Here is a 7700-nt window from a genome sequence, read left to right on the forward strand (position 1 = left end):
GAAATGGAAGAAATGGCAGAAATGGGAAAAACGGGAATGGAAAGAGTCTAACTTCTTCTGAAATGGGATCTCCGAGATTGGAATCTCTTGGATGAATAGAAGAATTTTCTTATTCTCATTTTACTTTTTTTTGTTATTATGATATTTTGATGTTATTGATTGTTTGGCTGGGGAGGGAGAGATTTGCACTAAGTTCTTTACTAGTCATCAGCCACTGGTGGGTGACCCACACCCAATTTTTGTTTAGGGATTACTAACTTTTGGTAGTTTTTTTGGGGGGGGGGGATTTTTTTATTTTCATTTTAGTTAGCTTTTAATTTGTGATTTTTTTCTCCTACTGGAGGGCCTATATACGTTGATTTGAATTTTCATATAAAGATATTATTGGTATTTAATAATAATAGTAGATATGTCAAAGTTGAGGTTTGCTACTTTTAATGTTCGAGGTTTAAACAGTCCAATCAAGTATAAGCGAGTCTTGGCGTATATTAAGAAAATGAATATTGATGTTGCTTTTTTACAAGAAACATATTTGAATGTGAAGGAAAGTATGAAATTAAAGAGGGACTGGGTTGGGGATGTATATTCTTCTTTATTTAATTCTAGAGCTAAAGGTGTAGCAATTTTGATACATAAAAATTTATCTTTTGAATTACAATCAATGGAGGAAAAGGCAGGATGTATTCTTAAATTGAATTGTAAGAGTTTTAGTGAATTTTGGACTTTACTTAATATTTATGCCCCATATGTAGATGATGAAATATTTATTTCAGATGCATTTTTATATTTGGGTCAGGCTAATGATAATATTTTAGTTGGTGGTGATTTTAATTGTGTTTTGGAACCTTTATTAGATAAATCTCCGAAGAAAGTTAAAAAATCCAAGATGGCAATTCAGGTCCAAGCGTTGATGAAAGATCTTAATTTAGTAGATATTTGGAGACGTCTTAATCCGACAGAGAAAGATTTCTCCTTTTATTCATCTAGACATGAATTGTTCAAGGATTTACTTTTTTTTAGTATCGGCACATTTACAAGGGAAAATACAACAAGCAGAATATAAAAGTAGGGTGATTTCAGATCATTCTTTGTTATATTTTACATATGCAACTTCTGAGAAAATTCAAGTGGCCTATCGTTGGTGGTTTAATACAATGTTGTTAAAAAATATGGAATTTATTGATTTTTTGAAAAAACAAATTAATTTTTTTTGAAAGAAAATTCTAATTCTGTTCAAAGTAAGTTTGTATTATGGGATGCTATGAAAGCTTATTTGAGAGGACAAATAATTAGTTATACTTCTAAAATAAAAAAGAATTGATTAAATCAGAGTTTTGAATTAGAGAAACAGATTGATGAGTTAGAAAAGGAATTTCAGAAAGATGCTACAGAAGATCAGAAAATAGAATTATCTAGGTTGAAATTGGAATATAATACTTTGCAATCTTATCAATTTGAATGTGTGATTAATAGGACTAAACAATGGTATTATGAATGGGGAGAGAAAGCACATAAGGTATTGGTGTGGTAATTAAAGAAAGAACAGGTTTTGAGGACTATTAATGCTGTTTATTACATAAACCTCGTGAGATTAATGATGAATTTTGTTCATTTTATAAAAAGTTATATACATCTGAAGAAAAACAAGAAACTGGATCGATTGATCTTTTTTTTATCACAGTTGAATTTACAAATATTAGAGGATGCAGATATACAGGAGTTAGAAGAACCATTTACTGATTCGGAAATTAAAATGGCTATGATGGAAATGCCAAATGGTAAATCGCCTGGTGATGATGGATTTTCGGTTGAATTTTATAAAATTTTTTATGATGATTTCTCTACAGTATTTGGGGATGTATTACGTCAAGTTGGAGAACATTATGAATTACCTGAGTCTTGTTCTAGTGCTTTAATTACAGTAATCCCAAAAAAAAATAGAGATCCTTTGAAAGTATCTTCATATAGACCAAATTCGTTGTTAAATGTAGATTATAAAATAATAGCTAAAATATTAGCGAATAGATTTTATAAAGAATAGATAATATTCTGCACGTGATTAGTTTGATTAATAGATTTAGACAATCTTCAGATTACCCAATGGTGATATCTTTAGATGCAGAAAAAGCATTTGAAAGAGTTGAGTGGAATTTTTTGTTTAAAGTTCTGGAGAAATTTAAGTTTGGTCCTTCTTTTATTGGTTGGATTAAGGCTCTATATAGTAAACCGGTAGCTAGAGTATTGACGAATGGCTTGATTTCGGAACCTTTTAAATTGACTCGATCAACTCCTCAAGGTTGTCCTTTATCACCAGCTTTGTTTGCGTTAGTGATTGAACCTTTAGTACAGCTGATAAGACAAAATACACAGATACAAGGTATGAAAGTTTTAGATGAGGAGTATAAAATTATTTGCTGATGATGTATTGGTGTATTTAACAAACCCAGCTCAGTCACTTTTGCACTTGAAGGAGTGTTTAATACAATATGGATGTCTTTCTGGATATAAAGTTAATTGGAAAAAAGTGAAATATTACCAGTAAGTGAAGGAGATTATTCAGTTTATAAGAATATTATTAATTTGAAATGGACTGATCGAATTAAATATTTGGGTATAATTTTGAATGTTAATTATCAATCTTTATATAAATTAAATTATGTTCCATTAATAAAAAAAATTAAAACTGATTTGATTAAATGGAAAGATTTACCTATTAATTTATTGGCTAGGATAAATACAATTAAGATGAATATTTTTCTGCATATGCAATATTTGTTTCAATCTATTCCATATTTACTTGATAATATTTTTTTTTGAGATTTGAATAAAATGGTTAGGGAGTTTTTATGGAGAAGTAAATTTTCGAGAGTAGCTTTGAATAAATTAACTTGGAAATATGAGTTAGGGGGATTACGTTTATCACATTTCCAAAATTATTATGAAGCAGCCCAACTTAAATTTATTAGTTCATTGATGGATTTGGAACAGCCTCCTCGTTGGGCCAAAATTGAGATGGCAAATATTTCTGAATTTGAAATACATCAATTTTTGTTTAGATGGAATATAAATTTGTTACAGCAACATAATGTGCCTATACTAAAACATCTAATGAAGTTATGGATAAAGAAAAATAAAATGATAGACTGTAGGGGTGAATTATTGGCTTTGACTCCATCGTATAATAATCAACTTATTTCTTTTTCAATACACAATCGAAGTTTATTGCATTGGAGATTTAAAGGTGTGGAAAACGGGAGATTGTTTTAAAGAGGGTACATTTTTATCTTTTAATCAGATGAGGGACAGTTTTGGTATTGATAAGAACTCTTTGTTTTTCTATTATCAAATTCAATCTTTGGTAAAACATATGTTTGGTAGAGATATGATTTTACCTGAAATGACTAAATTTGAGATTTTTCTTATGAAGGTACCAGAGAAGGGTTATATTTCATCTACGTGTCAAATATTACAGGATGGTATGGATAAAAAGGGTTGGGATAGATCTAAAATTAAATGGGAAGTGGATATTGGTTTTATTTTTTCTGAGGATGATTGGTTAGATATCTGTTATGATAGTGTAAATAGATTGATAAATGCATGTTATGCAATGATTAACTATAATTTTTACATCAATTATACTTAACACATGAAAATTTTAAAAAGTATGGTTTTCATGAATCAGATTTGTGTTTTAGATGTGGTAATTCTGTTGGAACTTTTTTTTCATGCTGTTTGGTCATGTATCTTTTTGGAAGAAAATTCAATTGTTTTTAGAATACCTGTATAAGATTAAAATACCTTTAGATCTGACAGTATTTTTATTGGGTAGTTTGACAAAATCAAGTAGGCAGGGGTGCCCGCTATCTCCAGATTTGTTTGTACTAGCTATGGAACCATTGGCTGATGCCATTTGCCAGGATCAAGATATCAAAGGTTTTAAAATATGCCAGGAAGAACACAAGATCAAACTACTTGTTGATGAAGTGTTGATATAATTGATAGATCCAATAAACTCGCTGTCCAAACTGCGCTCTACTCTGGAAGACTATAGGGATGTTTCCGGATATAAGATCGATTGGGACAAGAATGAAATCATGCCACTTATAGTGGGAGATTATAGTCAATGTCAAGAAAATAGTTACCTAAAGTGGCTGCAAAATGGGATTAAATACCGAGGAATCAAAATAGATAATAATCTAAATAATTTATACGAATTAAATTACACCCCCTTGTTGGGCAAAATTGAGGAGGACCTAAACAGGTGGATGTCCCTTCCCATAATGCTAGTGGGCAGGGTCAACTGTGTTAAAAGGAATGTGTTGCCAAGACTTCAGTATCTCCTTCAGACACTGCCTGTGGCATTGCCCCAGGGTTTTTTCCAAAACCTGTTCTCACGAGTGAGAGAATTTTTATGGAATGGAAAGGTAGCAGGGTGTCTATAGGAGAAATTGACCTGGGATTACAATCTGGACTGATTACGAATGCAGGTCTTCAATAGATACCATTGGGCAACCCAGTGGAGATACATTTTCACACTCTTTGGGGGAGGAGAGGTGCCATCCTGGGCACAATTTGGTCTGCGCCTGGTGGATGAGAAGGTGGCAGAGGACTTTATTTACAAATAGGGTGCCCTATAAAAGGGATAGCCCTATACTAAAATAAATTATGCTCATTTGGAATAAAATTAACCAATATCAAAGTTGGGGTGTCCCCAAAAACACACCTGTTGCCGAGTAGATTAATACCACTAATGGTAGGTAACAAGTTCCTGGAGACCTGGCGTCATAATGGTATCAGGTGTGTAGAGGATTGTTATGAGCAGGGGAATCTTATGTCATTCAAACAACTTAGACACAAGTATGATTTATCAAATAAGATAGTCCACTACTACCTTCAGATAAAATCTTTTAGGTCCAACTATGACCCCACCAGTGGACAGTGACATAGAGGCCATTATTAGAAGGGGGAACACACAGAAGTTCATCTCGGTAATGTATTTCTTTCTCCAAGCGCAAGAGCCAAAATCAGGCCTCCACAAATCAAGGCAGAGATTGGAGTTGGACTTGGAAATAATGATTAATGAGCGGTGCTGGTCCAACCTGTGTCAGACCATCATGACTGCAGTCATCAATGTGCGGTACAGGCTGGTACAATACAATTTCTTACACCAGCCACAAAATTGAACAGATCTAAACTGGAATTATCAGACCAATACTTTAGATGTGGCATCGAGACAGGAACCTTAGTGCATGCAACATGGACATCTGCCATGGCGAGATCCTTTAGGGAAATATAATGGACATAAGACTTAAAATGAAGCTGTCCAAATTTCAAATCCAATTTGTAATGATCGCATTGATGTCAGGATGCGCATAGTGGTTCCCTAGAAATCCGACTCTTGCCTGAGCATTACTCATGGAACACAGAAATGCAAAACTGTGTTCCCCTTGAGAAGATCACTTTGGGAAAGTATGATGCTTTCAAAAAAAATCTGGCACCCATACTTATACTTCATGGGAGTGCGGTTGTAGTACCTTGCTGCCCTGCTCTTCCCTGTCTACTCACCAACCGGTGCAGGGAGCAGAGGGAGGGGAAGCCCATCTCATTCCAGCCTGAGCTCAGATGCTGTGCTGTGACAGACCTACAAAACCCTGATATGATTTATACCTCTGTTGTGTGTATTTTTAGTCTTCTCTGCTTATGGTTAGTCAATACACTTAAGTGTTTAGGGTCAAGGAATAGGTTTTGGGGGGGGGGGGTGCGAGGGAAGGGGAAGGAAACAACTCGAGCCCAGCTAAGAAATCTGAATAGAATTAATATGGACACATTGTATTCAGTGTCCATTTGTTAACATTGACTTTGATAATGAAAACTATAAATAAAATATTCAAAAAAAAGATATGCTACGATCACCAACGATGGGGTGTGGAGGCCTGTCAATGCTGCCCACCCTGCAGGTTTCTGGGAAACACCCTGGCCAACCATCATTGATGGCTGTGTAGGTTGGCCCATGTGACAGCCTCCTTCACTTCTGGGACTCACTTGTCAGGCAGGCGTTTTCTGCTCGACACGAGCGCCAAGATAAGCATCCTGCTCCTCACAGGCCCCGACACCTGCAATGGCAGACTGGGACCAGCCCTGAGGGCAGACAACAGCTCCTACATTCGAACTTTTGGGACCCACACCATCCCCCTTCATTTCAGCAACAGCCACTTTGCGGCAGTGGCACAACTGCTCCTGGGGTTCGACTTCCTTCAGGCCCACTGCTTGCTGGTTGACTTCAAGGGACAGTGCTTGGTACGTGCCAGAACCTTTGAGACTCTGCCTCTGGGGGAAGCCATGCTACCTGCCCCCCACCTGGACTCTATAACACTCTCGGACAAAGAATTCTCCCCCATCCTGGTGGAGTTCCCTTTGTTACTGATGCCACAATTCTCTGTGGCCGAGTCAAAGCATGAGGTAAGGCACCACATTCTGACTGAGGGTCCCCCACTCCATGCCAGGGCACACTGACTCCCTCCCGAAAAACTCAGCTGGTGAAGGAGGAGTTGAAGAAAATGGAGGAGCTGGGGATTGTGCGGTGTTCCGACAGTCCCTGGGCCTTCCCCTTCCACGTGGTGCCAAAATCAGCAGGGGGTTGGATACCATGCAGCAACTACTGCCACCTCAATGAGGCCACCGTGCTAAACAGACATCCCGTGCCCCACATCCAAGACATTGTTGCCAACCTGCACGTGGCATGGGTGTTCTCCAAGGTGGGCCTCATGCAGGGATACCACCAAATCCCAATTCACCCCCCAGGACATCCCCAAGACGGTGATCATAACCCCCTTTGGGCTTTTTGAATTTCTCCACATGCCCTTCAGTCTAAAGAACGTAGCACCAACTTTCCAATGGCTGATGGACAGAATGGGCCGGGACCTCCCTTTTGCATCTATTTGGACGATATCCTCTTCGCCAGCCACAGTCACAAAGACCACGTCGCCCACCTGAGACAACTGTGCACCCAGCTGACTGAGTTCGGGCTGACCATCAACTCCTGTTCGGCCTGGACACCACTGACAGAATAAACAGGAATGGGGCCACACCCTTTTACCCTAAAAGGGCTACAGGAATTCACCATAATAAACTTTTACCATAGATTCATACTGACAGCAGCCCGCATCATGCGCTCTCTCTTCACATTGATGGGAGGCAAATCAAAGGACATTACCTGGGACTAGAAGGGCCGATATGGCCTGATTCCATACTGTAATTGTTATATGGGATGATGAGTCTTCACGGGCGTGACACACTGACCAACGCCAGCCTCCTGGTCCACCTCCGACCAGAGGCATCTACCAGCTTGACAGTCGACACCTCCAGCACAGAGGTAGGGTACTTCAGAGCCAGTGGCAATCCCTGACCTTTTTCAGCAGGCACCTCCACCAGAACATTTGACTGGGAGCTGTTGACGCTGTACTTGGCAGTAGGACATTTCTGTTACTTTTTGGAAGGTTGGCAATTCAGGGTGTTCACTGATCACAAGCCTTCCATAAGGCCCTATGTGTCCAAGTATACCACAGACTGTGACAGAGTATTTAGAGGTGGTTTGGGAGGAATTGTTGGAGCAGCTTGCACACACACATTTTAAAACACAGAATATTTGCAGAACTTTTGCAGTGTGCTTTTTGCGAGAGGCAACAAAGTATCTATCGACA

This window comes from Narcine bancroftii, chromosome 6 (assembly GCF_036971445.1).
Source record: "Narcine bancroftii isolate sNarBan1 chromosome 6, sNarBan1.hap1, whole genome shotgun sequence".
Taxonomy (NCBI): Eukaryota; Metazoa; Chordata; class Chondrichthyes; order Torpediniformes; family Narcinidae; genus Narcine; species Narcine bancroftii.